We start from the raw sequence: 16,865 nt of genomic DNA, 5'->3' as shown, positions 1-16,865 counted from the left end.
TATAGATGTATCTATTCATCTAATAAGCTATGACTATAATCTATTTGTGGCTATCGACAGATATAGATGTTGAGATCTATAATATGAATATAGATAGATTTAGATCTATATGTTATATTGCCTAGTTATTTTTATGTATGTTTCTCCCTTTAGAGAATAAGCCCCTTGAAAGCAGGAATTTTTGTTTATTTGTTTGTAGTTTCAGGTCTTAGAAAGATCCTGACATGCAGTAGATGCTGAATAAGCATGTGTTAAAGGAATGAATGGATTCAGCCAGATCTTTCCATTCCACATTCCCTTACACTGTACATCTGAGGTCATCCACATTTACAAGGGATGACTAAGCATGCAGAAGATATCAAATGGTGGGTGGCATTTTAGTCCAAAACAAGCGAATAAATAAATCGATCAGGAGAAATATTATTAATACATAACCTAATATTTTAAACAGTAACTGTTTGTTCCCTCTCCCTACAGTTCTGTTCTGGGAAGTGTAACAGATTTGGCTTCAGGTTCAGGAGGCTTGTCTATATTCCTTGGCTGCAGTCGACTAGCTGAAGGCCTGCCAGAGGCCCCACTCCCTGCCTGTTCCCTCCTGAGCTGGGGCCCCCAGGGTCTCTCTCTCTCTCTCTTTCTCTCAGTACCTGACCGCGCCCGGGCGGGTTGGGCTGGGCTACCCCGCCCCCCTAATCACACTACGGGGTGGGCGGGAGAGCTGGGAAAGTGACTCCCTCGGCTGGTTTTTCCCCTCCCCTTTTTTCTACTTTTTTTCCTAGCTGCTCCTCTGCTAAAGCGGCAGGGGCCGCTGTGCGAAGATCAGCTGAACAACTCCCTTAAATCCAGTGGTGTGCGCTCCGCTGCGCTTCCCTCCTGCTCTGTCTCGGTTCCCAAGACTCACGCTCGGCCAGGCGTCTTTCCCTTTGCGCGCCGCTCCGCTCCACCCTGCTCCAGCCCGTGAGTGCTACTCTCCCTCGGGTGGGAAAAGAACTTTGTTTGGAGTGGAATCTCTCTTCAAGGTTTGGGACCTGGGCGAGGTATCGGGAGAGGAGGAGAACTGAGTAATCTAGGGGAACCTGAAAGCTCTTGAGAATCCAGGTGTTCTGAGACTGAGATGCCTGGATTTCGGGGTAAATAGGAATGGAGCCCCCGCATCACGATGGGAACGACCTTTTAATAGGGATTTGAAATGAAAAAGGAAGCCGTTCTCTCAGCTATAGATCCCCTAGTGCTGCTCTTAATAGGGTGGATTTGGGGGGAGAGCAGGAAGGGGGGAGGAGGCCGGGGAGACAAACCGAAATGTGATGCACACCAGCTCTCTTCTCTTCCTCCTCTTCTTCTGTCTCAAGGAAATCAAGTGACAGATTGATGTTGTAGACCACCTCTGAGGGAGGGGAACTGGTAGGAAGTTCTCTCGGTTCCGGGATGGCAGGTTTCGCTCTCTGTGGAGTGCCCCCGCACGGCGCCCTACACCAGGCTTCCAACCGCGTGGGTCCCTGGAGAGAAAAGGTGCTCAGCGGGGATCTGCCCTTGAAGTACAGAGGTCATCCTGATTTGACCGTGTGACGGTCACACTCCTGCCCTCATTTTTGCCTAGGTTTAGCTTTCTGGATTGTCAGAATTCCCTAGCTTCCTTGCCCTTCCTGGTCTTTTTGTGCTCTGGCAGCCCGGAATCCACTTTGGGCGTTGCACTTGGCGCTGTGTACTGTTTCTTTGGCTCCCCGAACTGCATCCTGTACTGGTAGCTTTTGCTGGCCGGAGAAGGATGAGTAGTAGTTTTTACTTGTAAAACTGGTCGTGCTAGAGATGGGAAATGGGAAAAAAGTTGTTGCTTTTTTTCCTTCCGAGTTCTTGAATAAGGAAAAGTATCTAGTCATCCAACTTTTATTTTATTAAATGTTTAGTGTCTGCTATGTGCAGACTTAGGTAAAGAATGCAATGGGTATAAAAATACAACAGATTTTTGAGAAGCTCATAATTCAAGTAATCAGAACTATTTACGATCTCTTCGCCAAAGAAGTATTCCTCCCCTTTGGATCCTTTATCTCTGAACTAAACTTGTTGGTGTCTCCCATTTTCCCTGGGCCCTTCTTATCACATTAAGGCTCCATTCTGTTACTCTATCCCTTGAGATAAATGGATGGGAACTACTTTGTAAACCCTAAAGGAATAATACAAATTTTTATTTATTACAAACTTTCTTTAAAAATAATGTTCTATAGGTGAAGCTCACTTTAATTTCCTTCACACATACTTTCTTTGTCCTCTTGAAGTCCGGCTTCCTGTTCCAGCCCTAATGAAACTATTCTTTCCAAGGTCATCAATCACCTTACTTATTGCCAAATCAAGTGGCCTTTGTCTTAGTCCTCTTTTTTCACCTCCCTGCTGTTTTAAAAACCATTAACTCTCCTTTATTTTTATTCCCATCCCTCATGTCCAGTTTTCTAAGTTATACTGATTTCATTGTAATCTCTTGCATCCACTTTTCCCCTTTCTACTATTACTACTCATTCTATCACTACTCTCATCACCTTGAAGCTGAAGATTTCAATAGTGTTCTAATTGTTCTCTTAGGTTGTAGTATTCCTTTCCAATCCTTCCTAACCATCACTGCAATATTATTGACAAAACAACTTTGTACATGAAACTCCCCTGTATTAAAAAAAAAATTCAATATCTCTACGTCCTATAGAATAAAGTCCCAATGTCACAGCTTCATGTCCAAAGGAACATAACTTTCTTACCTTCTCTCCCATTTCACTCTTATATGGACCTTCCATTCCAGACAAACTGACTTATAATACTGTCCACTCTTATAATACAGTCCTCTTCTTTCTTCTTGTTACCCTCTTCTTCCTTTATTGTTCTAACACTGCTGTCTTCTGGTTTTCTTACATGTCCTTCATCTTTGGCTAATTACTCTTTCCACCAATTAACTATGGTGTCTTTCAAAAATTCTACTTTTAACTCTCTTTTTTTTTTCTTTGGTAATTTTATCCACTCCCTTGATAAGTTCACCACTTATCAAATGTACCATGTTCTAGGCACCATGTTAGGAGCTGGATATAAAAAGCTAAAGACTTCCTGCCCTCAAGGAATTTATATTCTATTTGTCACAAGTAAATAACAAGGGTACATACATTTTTTTTTAATTTAAAAAAAGAAAGAATGCTAATAACTAGGGTTATCAAGAGAAGCCTGCTATAAGAAGTGATACTTGTGCAATGTTTTGAAGAAAACCTAGGATGTAGGAAGGCAAAAGTGAAGTGGGATAGCATTGCAAGCAAGGGAATAGCCTGGATAAAAGTACAGAGACTGGAGATGCTTCTCAAGCCAGTTTGACTGGAAAGGAGAGAGCATGAAGAGGATTCTTTCTATTATTGCTTTTATATAGTAGATTCCCAGATTTGTATGGTGAATACTGGTCTGTCTTCTAACTTCATTCCTGAATCTCCAACTGGTATGTTCAATATTTTCATTTTATACTACCTCAAAATGAACACATCTGAAACTAATGCTCCTTTCAAAATCTCTTTCTTCTCCCAACATACATATTTCTAGAGCTGATATTGCACACCATCCTCCCAGATTTCACATTTCCAAATCCTCTTTGACTCGTCTCTCTCTCTCTCCCTTTGCTTTCCTTTTTTCCCCCTCTAATAAATTTATTTATTTTTAATACATATTGCTTTATGAATCATGTTGGGAGGGAAAAATCAGAGCAAAAGAGAAAAACTATGGGAGAGATTAAAAAAAAAAAACAGAGAAGAAGTGAACATAGCATGTGTTGATTTACGTTCAATCTCCTTAGTTCTTTTTCTGAATGCAGATGTCTGTCCAAAGTCTATTTGGAATTGCTGTGGACACTGAACTGAGAAGAACCAAATCTTTCATACTTTATCATCACACATTCTTGCTGTTATTTTATACAATATATTCCTGGTTCTGCTTGTTTCCCTGAGCATCAGTTCAAGTAAATTTTTCCAGGTCTTTCTGAAATTAGCTTGTTCATTTTTTAATAGAACAATAATATTCCATTGCCTTCATATTCCACAGTTTTTTCAGCCATTTCCCAGCTGATAGGCATCTACTCATTGTTCAATTCTTTGCCACCACAAAAAGAGCTGCTACAAACATTTTTGCACATGTGAGTCCTTTTCCCTCCTTTATGATTTCCTTGAGATACAGACCAAGGAAAGGCACTGCTGGGTCAAAAGTTATGTCCAGTTTTATTATCTTTGGACATAATCCCAAATTGCTCTCCAGAATGGTTGAATCATTTCACAACTCCTTGAACAATATATTAGTGGCCCAGTTTTCCCACATTCCCTCCAACATTTATCATTATCTTTTCCTGTCATCATAGCCAAGCTGAGAGATGTGAGATGTACCTCAGAATTGTTTTAATCTGTATTTCTCTAACTAATAGTAATTTAGAGCATTTTTTCATATGGCTATAGATGGCTTTAATTTCATCATCTGAAAATTGTCTGTTCATATCCATTAAGCTTTTATCAATTGGGGAATGATTTGAATTCTTGTAAATTTGACACCATTCTTTATATATTGTAGAAATGAGACCTTTATCACAAATATTAGTTGTAAAGTTTTTTCCTAGTTTTGTACTTCCCTTTTAATCTTGTTTATGTTGGTTTTGTTTATGCAACACATTTTTAATTTAATGTATTCAAAGTTGTCCATTTTGCCTTTCATAATATTCTCTATTTCTTTTTGGTTATATTCCCTTCTCCAAAGATCTGATAGATAAATTATCCCTAATTTCTCCTAATGTTCTCCTAATTTGTTTATATCATCTTTTATGCCCAAATCATGTACCCATTTTTGACCTTATTTTGGTATGGGATGTGAAATGTAGAACTATGCCTAGTTCCTGACATATTATTTTCCAGTTTTTCCAGCAATTTTTGTCAAATAGTGAGTTCTTATTCCAGAAGCTGGTGTTTGGGGGTTTATCAAATACTAGATTGCTCTAGACCCTAATTATTGTGTTGTGTGTATCTAATCTATTCCACTGATCCACTACTCTATTAGTGTACTGCTCTTAGCCAGTACCAAATGGTTTTTGACTGTTGCTTTGTAATATAGTTTTAGTTTTGGTGCAGCTAAATCTTTAGCCTTTGTATTTTTTTTCATTAATTCCCTTCATATTCTTGACTTTTTGTTCTTTCAGATGAATTTTGTTATTATTTTTTCTAGTTCTATTAAAATAATGTTTTGGCAGTTTGATTGGTATGGCACTGAACAAGTAGACCAATTTAGACAGAATTGTTTAGCATGATACCATACCTACCCATGAGCAATTGATATTTTCCCAATTGTTTAAGTCAGACTTTATTTGTATGAGAAATGTTTTGTAATTATATTCATATAGTTCTTGGATTTGTCCTGGCAGGTGAACTCCCAAGTATTTTATTTTGTCTACAGTAATTTTAAATGGAATTTCTCTTTCTATCTCTTGCTGATGGGCTTTGTTAGTAATATATGGAAATGCTGATGATTTGTCTGTGTTTATTTTATATCCTGTACTTTGCTAACACTGTTAATTGTTTCCAGTAGGTTTTTGGATAATTTTCTAGGATTCTCTAAGTGTATCATCATGTCATCTGCAATCTCCTTTTGCTTTCAAATAAAGTCAGTGTCTAAGTCATGTTCACTCCATATTTTTCATAGATCCTCTACTCTTCAGTCATGCTGTCATAATCCCAATTCATGTTCCAATTTTATTTTTCTGAAATATTCTTATAACATCTTCATTGGTCTACTTGCTAGTCTCTTTCAATCTAATCATAACACAGATTTCAAAATAATCTTGGAAGATTACAGGGAGTAATCATGTCATTCTAATCATGTCATTCCCTTGATTAAATGCATTCAGTAACAAGGGTTTTCTGTAAGGCAAAGTACAAACTCCTTAGTCTGTTAATAAGATACTCCAAACTGGCTGTAATCGACCTGTTATAGCTTTATTTTACTCTTCTTCTCTATTCCAGCCAAATTCAATTGCTAGACATTGCCTAAAATGACTTTGAGTGATCTCCTTTTTTCCAATGGTCTTGATCTTTGATTTTAATCTCTTTTGCAAATACAACTTCCACAGTAATTCTATTATTATCTCCCCAGTGATTTTTTAGTAGCAGCCAATTGCATGTCATTATATCTGGTAATTCTCAGATGCTGTTTAGTGTTGTATTCTGACTCTTTTGGCAATACTATAAATTATCTGAGGAAAAAAGGAAATGCTGATCTGCCATATAGAAGCATATCATTTAACCAAGATTGCCTCACATCCCTCCTGCATTGGGCTAGATTGATAGATTCATAGATTATCAGGGCTAAGAAGGACCTTAGAGATCATCGAGTCTAGCCCATGTCATTTTATAGAGGGGAAAACTGAGATTCAGACATGCTCAAAGTTCCTTCTGGTGACAGAACTTCTATCTAGTCCACTCTCCTATCTTGTGATTCTCTGATCCCCCAAATCTATAAGGTCTTGAATAATTGGTGTTCCAAAAACATTTATATCTGATGAAAGGCAAATTTCTCCAGGAAATGTATTGAGGGAAGAAGAAAAGTTATTTAGGTTTGAGAATGTAATACTTCCTGATAGATGTAAATTTTTATGCAGGTTTTGAAGCACACACACACATATCATTATATATTGATATTATATGTAATCATTCTGCACACACTTCTATTTGTCAGCTCTTTCTCTGTTTATAATGTCTTTCTTCATATGTTCTTTATATTTAATTTGGGTGTTTATAATAGTCAAAATGATTTATTCACTCAAAGTCGTCCTTAAAACAATGTTGCTATCACTGTATACAGTTTTCTTCTAGCTCTGTTCATTTCTCATTTGCTTGAGAAACTTTACTAGGAGCAACTAAAAGAGAACACAGTGTCTTAGATACAAATACTTGAGAAGAGCCACAAATCATGGGAAAAGTGTGCTTCAATGGCATGAATATTGCATGAAGGTTGCATTGTATTGTCTTCCATTAATTTATTAATATAAGATTGTTTTCAGGGTTTGCAGGGCATAACTGAGGAAAATACAGGTAATAGAAGTGTTTGGGGACTTCTGTATAATAATTATTTGTTATATCTGATAGAATGTGGGTTTAAAACTTTTCATCCCCAGTTAGAGACTGATCACCACTTATGAAAAGGTCCTGATATGAATCATTAGAAATCAGATCAAAAGAAGTTACAAGGGAAGATGTGGCAGCCACATGAAGAGAGAAGGAAAGGAAATAGAGCAGGGAGTTGTTTGAAATGAGCAGAGCAGAATACAATAAGGAAAGATTCATTTTGGGGGCAGAGCTTGATGAGAGCTGATTGAGATTAGTCAAGTCAATCAGTGGACAAGCCATGTTACTGTATCTTTGGGGGATTGACTGAACAATAGCTATGCTAAGTGTGGATAACAGAGATAATTTTAGAAGGCACTATAACATTTAAGGTGATAGTGACTGACTTTATATTTTTTGTTGGGAGGTCATTAGAGAGTAGATGCTTGGAGCTGTTTAATGGAAATTGACTGGTTGCCTGGATTTATCTGTATTGCTTTTAAGTACCATCTATAACTTGAAAGAGGAAAACTTCTTGAGTCAAGTTTTGACAACTTTTGACATGTAGAGTCAAAGAGAGAAAGACATTGTTATGATTCCAAGCACCTGGAATATCAAGTGATACTGGTAGTGACAGGAAGATTTCAGAGGCAGGAAAAACCTTGTCTCTTTGCATGTAATTTGCATTTTGTGTGGGTACTAGCTTTTTATCACTTTATTCTGTTCTGCTTGTCTAGGACTCTGTTGCCTGGACTTTGTGACCTGTGTAAAATGATTTTACAATGTGTTTTTTCTAGAGAAATGGTGTCAAACTCAAAGTAAAAATTTGGCCATTAACCTGTACATTCAGGTACATATTGACTTGACATTATCTATAATATTGTCATTATCTATATTTTATTTTATTTGTTTTGTTAAATGATTTCTAATTATCTTGTAATCTAGTATAGTAGAACTGCTCTGTGCTTGACATCATTGTTCTAGAGCACTGAAGGTGGAGTCTGGACTCTAGCTGTTATAAACTGGATAAAACTGAGAAATTCTCTTAATCTCTCTGAATCTCAGCTTCTTCAATTGTGAAATGGTGATGATAATGTCCCCTATGCCTGGGGACCTCATCTCCACCTCCTGACTTAACTGATTGACTTCTTTCAAGTCTTAGTTAAAATCCTTTCCCCAATCCCTCTTAATTCTAGCACCTTCTTTCTGTTGATTATATCCTATTTATACTGCATCAACGTTTATACCTAGTTGTCTTCATGTTATTTCTCCTATGAGCTGGGGAACTGAATTACTTGATCAAAACGTATGTGTGTGTGTGTGTGTGTGTGTGTGTGTGTGTGCGCACGCATGTGGGAAATGCACGGTTTTGTTTGTTTTTTGCCTTTTATTTACATCCCCAGCACTTAGCATGGTTCCTGATACATATCTCAGATGAGAAAGAAACATTTACTAATCATCTGCAAAGTGATAGACAGTGTAGTGAGTACTAGACAAACATGATCTCATTTGATAGTAGGCACTTACTAAATGATTATTAACTAAACTGAATGGACCTAGAGTCTGAATTCAAATGTGGATTTAATTATTTCCTAGATATGTAACATTAGGTAAATCATCATCAATAAAATGGAGATAAGAATAGCATCTGTCTCCCAGGGTGAGAGGATAAAACAAGACATTTGTAAAGTGCTTTACAAACCTAAAAGTGCAATTAAAATGCTAGCTATTATTATTATTGCCCATGTTATAAACCTGAGCTTTTATTATTATTATTTTATTATTATACAGTAGTTCCATATCTAGAAGTCTTAGTAATTTAGTTAAATGACAAAATGTGTGATATTAACACTAAATTATGAGAAATGATGAATGAGGAAAAATCAGTGTTGACTTGATTTTTCTACAAAGGATTAATGAAAAAGGTTCCAAAGATAGATTTTGTATTTATTGCTTGAAAGATAGTAGAATTGAGAGAACAGAAGAAATGAAATTCATGGGGGGTGGGGGGAAGAGAGGCAATCAGGGTTAAGTAACTTGCCTAGGATTGTACAGTTAGTAAATGTCATATGTCTGAGACTGGATTTGAATTCAGATTCCTCTTGACTTCAAAGTTGGTGTTCTATCTATTGTGCCACTTAGTTACCCCTAATAATTCTTTTTTTAAAAATTAGACTTTTATTTACTTTTAAACACAACTAGTCGCATCAGAATCAGAATTTGAGCACAGGTCATTTTGATTCAGATCTCTCTGTACTGATTCTCACATATATAAATATCCTCAAATGATGCTCTTCCAGTTCTTCAGATGGACCTAAGGATAAATTTGATTCAATAATTTTGGGATGAATAGAAATTTAGAGTCTGGAACTAGTGACCACACCTCCATTTTCACAGTTAGCTCATCTTTCTCCTAAGAAGGATTAGTGGGGACAAGACCAGTTATGGTGGTTAGAGATCTAGTTCAAGGTAATGTAACTCTGTTGGGTTGGCTACATTATTCAAATGTCAAACATATACTTACCAAAAAGATTATTTTATGTTGAACTTATACAGAGCAAGAGCTCACACATAGTCAGAAAAGTGACACACAGACACTTTCAAGATTTCTCTTAAGAACTTTAGGACTGATTTGTAACATGGGAAACATTGGCATAGGACCACCTAGCATGATGTGCCCTCATCAGAAAAGATGCTGTGCTGTATGAGCAAAGCAGAATTGAAGCAGCTCAAAAGAAACATAAAAAACACATTTAGAGAATTCATTCAAATGTTCACATGGATTATTTATGCCCAATCTGTGATAAAGCATTCCAAACTCATATTGGTGTGATTAGCCATGAGCAGTAGGACACACTGTAAATTGACTCTAACATAGTGATGTCATTTTGGTTCCCTTCCAGAATGAAAAACAACAATCAACCAATTGGTCACTAAGAATACGAAGAAACATACCCTGCTCTTTCTAGCAGGTGTTTGATTGAGAGAACTTTTACTTAATGCCTCTCTTCCCTTCTTTCTGTGTCAAGACCAAAGGCTGGAGATAGTATAGTGGAAAGACTGCTAGTTTGGGAGTCTGAGAGCAATTTTAAAATCAATCTGGTTTCAAATCCTTTTTTACTTTGACTCCCATTTGTGATGTTGGTCAAGAAGTAACATCTTTGAACCGCAATGACCTCATTTGTAAAATAAGCGACCACAGATTCTTTCAGCTATAAATCTATGATCTATATATTATATTTTTCTGATATGTCCAGCAATTTAGATACTATTTAATAAACTCCATAAATCCCATTTCTACACTACTCTATCCTTATCTGGTATCTTTTCCCTCTATATGCTTTCTACTCTCGATAATAGGAGTTTTTAAAAAAGTAAGTCCTTGGGATGCATTCTCTTCATTGATAGATGTATTATTCCAAAATGTATTTGACTGTATTCGGAGAAATGGAAATTAAACAAAAACTTAGTAGTGTTCATTCAGTTTAAGTTAAAATCATCTTAGAAGCTCCATATCTAATGTGTGTGTGGGGGGAACCCAAACAAACCGAAACTCACACATAAAGAATATTTAGATTTTTTCTATTCTTTGAGTTATAAAGTATAGGAAACAAATTTGCAGGGTTTGTGACTGGTTAGTGTTACACTATATACTATGCTATGTATGAGAAGTACATAAATATATAAGTGATAACCATCTGACTTGACATATTTCTTTGAAATTTTTGCTTCTCCAAAGCTTGGGTCCTCAAGCTAAGACTCTGCAATAAATTAGTACTTATATGCAAATCATCACCATACATGCCTAATTTGTACTGTTTATTTAAATATGTGTGACTGACCTTGCAATCCTTCTCTAAAATGTCTCCAATTCTTTTTATCTCCCCCCTTTCTCCCTCCCTCCCCCCTTTCCATTTCCTTTCTCTCTCTCTCTCTCTCTCTCTCTCTCTCTCTGTCTGTCCCGACTTCCCCTCCCCTCTCCACCCCCTTGTCTCTCTGTCTCTGTCTTTGTCTCTCTCCTGTCTCTGGGTCTCTGTTTCTGTCTTTCTCTCCCTCTCTTTATAAACACATTTGCACATAAAGATCCATATAATATATACATACATATTATATACATTATATACAATGTATAGGGAATGCTCAATATAGAAATTTCCTTTACTGATACATATCTGTAACTCTTATTTAGACCCTTAGAGAATTGTCTGGGAAGGAGAGATTAAATGATTTGCCCAGGGTACAAATCACTGTGCAAATTATTATGAATAGTAATTATCACAGGCTGGATTTAGCGTCTTCCTGCCACCAAGACCATACTCCACGTTATTTCTCTTATTTGTATTTTACCAATACATGTAAAAAAAGTTGAGGAACATTTAACACACACACACACACACACACACAGATTTTTTTTTTTTATTTAGAAGAAAATGCTATAAGTTCCTTTGAGATAGTTTTATTCATTCCTCACATTTGCCTTACATGCTGAATAAATGACAGTAAGAAGTCTGGGTTATGGAAGTATTTGCAGCATAGATAAAAATATGTCAAGGACTGACTTTCTAAAGGAAAGAGCTCATGGATTTACATATTTGCTTTCTTTCCATTATTTCTTGATCATTCTTCAGAAAGGAGTTTTTCTTCTAAAACCTCCATTTTTTGTTCACTTACACACACACACACACACACACACACACACACAAACTCATACTCACACACTTATCCACCCATGCATACACTCATATACTTTCACAAATATACTCACACAAACCCACATATGTACATGCATAGACTCACAATATAAACATAGACATGCATATAGAGTTCCTTCTTGGATTGTAACATGAATCTTAGATTTAAAGAAGGATCTTCTGAATCTGTCTGGATTTTGATCCAGATTCTGCCTCTCTGTGACGTTGGGTCACATAATGAAGTTCATTGATTTCTTTTCCTGGATCCTAAAGTAAAGACAATGGACCAAATATTCTAGTGTGAATATGTTTCAGATCTTAGAGCATCACTGACTTTCAGAATTTGGGCCAGGACATTCTAGTACAATCTACGTTCTTAAAGGCATTTCCTTTTGCCATAACCCAGTTCTTTCATTAGAGTACACTCCTTTCCAAAAGCAGAATGTTGTCTAAAGTTGCTGGTTACTGATTGGTGTAGCTCTCTTTTTCCCTTTTAATATTTTGTTCTTACCTTCCAGGGGCTTGTTTCAAACTCTGTAACACTTAGTTTATCTCTGGCACTTAGGTCCAAAGAGAAACTCCACAAGGAAGCAATTACTACACTTCATTCATTTGCAATTTTTTTTGTGTTTTCTCTCACAAAGAATTGGCCTCTAACACCTTTTTGCCATTTTTTTGTAATTCCTCCTGACACTTTCACTGAAGCAGTTGCTGAAGTAAATAAGCTTTATGGATAGATGACTTCTAATCAAATTTACAATGTTACTCAAGTTCTGGTGGGAGGAGCATGGGTGTGGGAAGGGCAGTGTCATAGTTTTTACAAATGGGATCAAGAAGCTGGAGGATTAATGAATTTAGTAGAGAAGCAGGATCAGGCAATCGGAAGAGAGAAAAGCTACATAAGCAAGATATGGTACTTAACATTAACCATAGATCATTTTTGAAATTTGTTTTTTTGGAGGACTTTCCACACTTGTATTTTTAAAGAGTTTTTTGTCCTAAGTGTTGCTTTTCTCCTTTTTACTTGTAGCCATGTGTCTGTTTAAAGCTAATTTCTCATGGTTAGAGAAAATTTAAACTTAAAAACAGTTACTTCTATGTACCATTTAAATAGCTAATTAAAGATACCTTATGATTTACACCTACCTATACCATTAGTCAGTCAATCAACCTTACTTTTTTTTCCCTAATTAGTTAATATAAGTAATTCTGGTTGTTTACTTGACCTCTTATTTTAGGTATTTAGTGAATATCTAGTGCCTTTTTTTTTTAGTGTTTTTTTACATTATCTTCATTTCCAAATCTATAACCCTCCTCTTTCTTACTAAGAGAGCTGTTCCTTGTAACAAAGGAAAAAAAAGAGGGAGAGAGAGGCATTTCAGCAAAACTAACCAACACATTAGCTGAATCTGATAGTATGTATAGTGTTCCATATCTCAGCAAAGAGAGAAGGAGTGGATTTTCTTCTCTTTTGGAATACTGAGCGTTTTCATTATGATCACATAAAATTCAATTTTGTTTTTGCTGTTGTCACTGGGTCTATTCTAGTTTTATAGAAATCTAGGTGGTACAGTTGGATAGAACTCCAGGCCTGGAATTAAAACCTGAAATAAAATCCAACTTCAAACACTTATTAATTGTGACCTGAGCAAGTCATTTCACCTGTTTGCCTCAATGTCCTTATCTGTAAAATAGTGATAATAATATCATCTATCTCCTAGATTTATTATGAGGATCAAATGAAATAATAATTGTAAATTATTTTTGCAAAAATATATCTATGGTTAATGTTAAGTACTTTGCAGAGTACCTGCTACACAATGAGTGCTATATAAGTGTTAGCTATTATTTATTTGCTCTTATCTTTTCATACATTTCTGCATTCCTCATAATTGTTGTACTTTATGGAGCAGTAATGTTCTGTTACATTCAAGTATCACATTTTGTTTAGGCGTTTTAGACATTTAGATATTTCCTAATTAGTGAACAACTATTTTATTTCCAATTGTCTGACACTACCTGATATAAATGTTTCTATAAATATTTTAGTATATATGTGTATGTCTTTTGGCCTTCTTATATTTTTAGCTTTGGGATCTCTTGGCCAAAGAACATGGATATCTGTCCTCACTTTCTCAACATAATTTCAAATTGCTTTCCTGAATGGTTAGAACAAAATCCCTACCTACAATTTATTGGGTAGCTGTTTTTTTTTTTTTTCTACAACTCTTCCAATACTATTCCCATCCTTTGCCATTTTTACCAGCTTGCTAGGATGAAGTAAAACTTGAGTTTTATGAATAAAAATTTTTTATTTGGAATTTGGAGTATTTCCCTCCCTATGTCAGTATTTTGAACTTCTTCTTTGGAGAAATGTTTGCTCAAATCTTTTTACCCTTTATTTATTGGGGAATGTGATAATTATGTTTTTAAAAAAACCTAATATGTATTTTAAGAATTTCATAGAAATGACTAATTTCTTCTGAATGACCTCTTCTGTCCCTTCTAAAATGTAGATTAGGATATACTCTGAAACATTGTTAATAGAAATAACTAACATTTTAATAGCCCTATAGTACCTAGGTGGTACAGTAGATAGAGTACCAGCCCTGAAGTTAGGAGGATCTGAGCTCAAATCTAGTCTCAAACACTAATATTGCTTAGTTGTGTGATCCTGGATAAGTCACTTAACCCCAATTGCCTCAAGAAAAAAAAATAGCCCTGTAACATTTGCAAATCAAGTTGCATTACACTATCTTATTTCAACCTTAGCATTGATATTATGAGATAAGTCTTATAGATGCTATTATACCCATTTTTAAATGATAAAATTGAGACTGATAGAAATTAATTTATTTTTCTAAAGTCATACCACTAATGTGTGCTGGAGACAGGAAATGGACCTAGCTCTTCCTAATTCCAAATTACTTATTCTGCCATCTACTACCAAACACATATCCTTTCAGATAAACAAATCAAGGACTATTTAAAAAAATAACAAAAAACAATAACCCAACAACTATATGATTCACTTGAAATTTAAGTATCTATTTTTAAAAGTATGCTTTAGTTTTAAATGAACCAATTCTTTATTTTTGTTGGAATTGTGTCTACTTAAAAATGAGACCACTTTATGATATAATCTCCCATGCATGCTAATCATTCAAACATTCAACCATTCTATGAATGTGATGATTGCTAGGGATTTTTTCTTGTTCCTTTGAATCTAGTAAAGATAAACTTTTAAGAAAATTATTTCTAGTAAGAATATATTAGGTCAAAATTCCAGTTCTCCTTATTTTTAAATTTTTTGTTTAGCATCCTGGTGACTTTTAGATTTAGCAAAGTGCCAGAAAACAGGTCCCTTTAGGGAATTTAGAGCAGGTTCCCATCTGATTTTAATGAGTAGCATGTGAATTGAAGCCAAAAATGCGCATTACAGCATTAACTAAGTCTTTAAACTTGAAAAATTCCTCAAGACTTTGAATCAGTGTGAGTGAAGCTGGCGAATGGAATCTTTCCTAGCATTCCTAATTTGAGACACAAACAACAATTAAGTGGCCTTTTTTGAAAGCATAATAAGATCCTGTTTTTTAGATTGACAAGAATAAGTTACAAGAATAGATCATGGTCATATAGCAAGAAGATATAAATGACAGAGGTACAAATAAACTATCTTTGAAATTCCCTTAATCTGCTTCCAAGTCTTCAATATGACCTGTAGTTTTTATTTTTAAAGATTGATAGACTCAGAGTATTAGAGCTAGAAAGGACCGGAAAGGTCACTTGATTACACTTGCTCCTTTTATAGGTGAGAAAATCAAACTCCTGAGAGAAGTATCTTACTCTTCCCAGGTTATTTATACCTTCTGAATCCAATTCTCCCTGTGCAACAAGAGAACTGTTTGGTTCTGCACACATATTGTATCTAGGATATACTGTAACCTATTTAACATGTATAAGATTGCTTGCCATCTGGGGCAGGGGGTGGAGGGAGGGAGAGGAAAAATCGGAACAGAAGAGAGTGCAAGGGATAATGTTGTAAAAAATTACCCTGGCATGGGTTCTGTCAATAAAAAGTTATTAAAAAAAAAAAAGAGAGAGAAGTGCCTTACTCAAAGTTTACATAAGTGGAAGAGCTGGGGAATAGAAACTGGGGATTATTATTATTTTTTAATCACAGCTTGCTGTGGTTTCCATGACATCATACAGGGGTTTATTATTTTCACGTTCAATCTCACTTGTCTTTTTTTTTTTTCCTTTGTTCTTCATTAATTATTTCCTCATTTGACATATAATAAGTACATGTTTATTGATGGATTAGATTAGGCTTATATAAGAAAACTTTTATAAGTTTTCTAGAGGTCAGTTAATAAGCATTTATTAAACACTTATGTGACAGTCTGTGTGCTAAACTCAGGAAGGAAGGGAAAAAAGCTCGTATAGAAGCATAAGATAGACAAGGCTGGTTTAGCTGAAGCAACAGGGACACTCGAAGGTGTGATAGGAGGCAACAGGTATAAGGGAAAGTAAGGATATCATTACCACCTTGACTATCATATCCCCTTAGACCTTGACAAAGACAGCTCAGCACCCTCAGCCATGAGCTCATAGCAATGTCCACCAACCCACCAGACCTGTTTCCGGCAACCTCTCCCCACCTCTAGCCATCAGTGAGGAGGGAAAAATCAATATGGAGAGAGGACTCACCTTCTTACCACCTCCTACTGCTGCTGTTCAGTCATTTCAGTCATGTTTGACTCTTTGTGACCTTCATTGGGACTTTCATGGGAGAGATATTGGAGTAGTTTGCCATTTACTTCTCCAGCTCCATTTATAGATAAGAAAACTGAGACAAACAGGATTAAGTGACTTGCCCAGAATCACTTAGTAAATATCTGAAATCAGATTTGAACTCAGGTCCCATACTCTATTCACTGTCACTTAATTGAGTTACCACTACAAGTAACAACTGCTTAACAATTGGCATTCCCTGGCAGATAGGTGCAGAAACCCTGCTATGACCACTAATTATGCTTCCTATATGGCCCTCAGTCATCACTAGACAGAAAAAAAGGGTACAATT

At 35.9% G+C, this 16,865-nt stretch overlaps 1 protein-coding gene across 1 annotated transcript in view; it reads left to right on the top strand.

Annotated features, from left to right (window-relative positions):
• The first annotated feature begins 571 nt into the window (after positions 1-571).
• Positions 572-16,865, top strand: part of ELOVL7 (ELOVL fatty acid elongase 7) — a 114,528-nt gene continuing 98,234 nt past the window's right edge. Inside the window, exon 1 of the mRNA XM_051991064.1 lies at positions 572-954. The gene's annotated coding sequence lies outside the window, so the exon portion shown is untranslated. The remainder of the gene's footprint in view (positions 955-16,865) is intronic.

Source organism: Antechinus flavipes, chromosome 1 (genome assembly GCF_016432865.1).
Source record: "Antechinus flavipes isolate AdamAnt ecotype Samford, QLD, Australia chromosome 1, AdamAnt_v2, whole genome shotgun sequence".
Taxonomy (NCBI): domain Eukaryota; kingdom Metazoa; phylum Chordata; class Mammalia; order Dasyuromorphia; family Dasyuridae; genus Antechinus; species Antechinus flavipes.
This window is presented reverse-complemented; position numbering and strand designations above follow the sequence as displayed.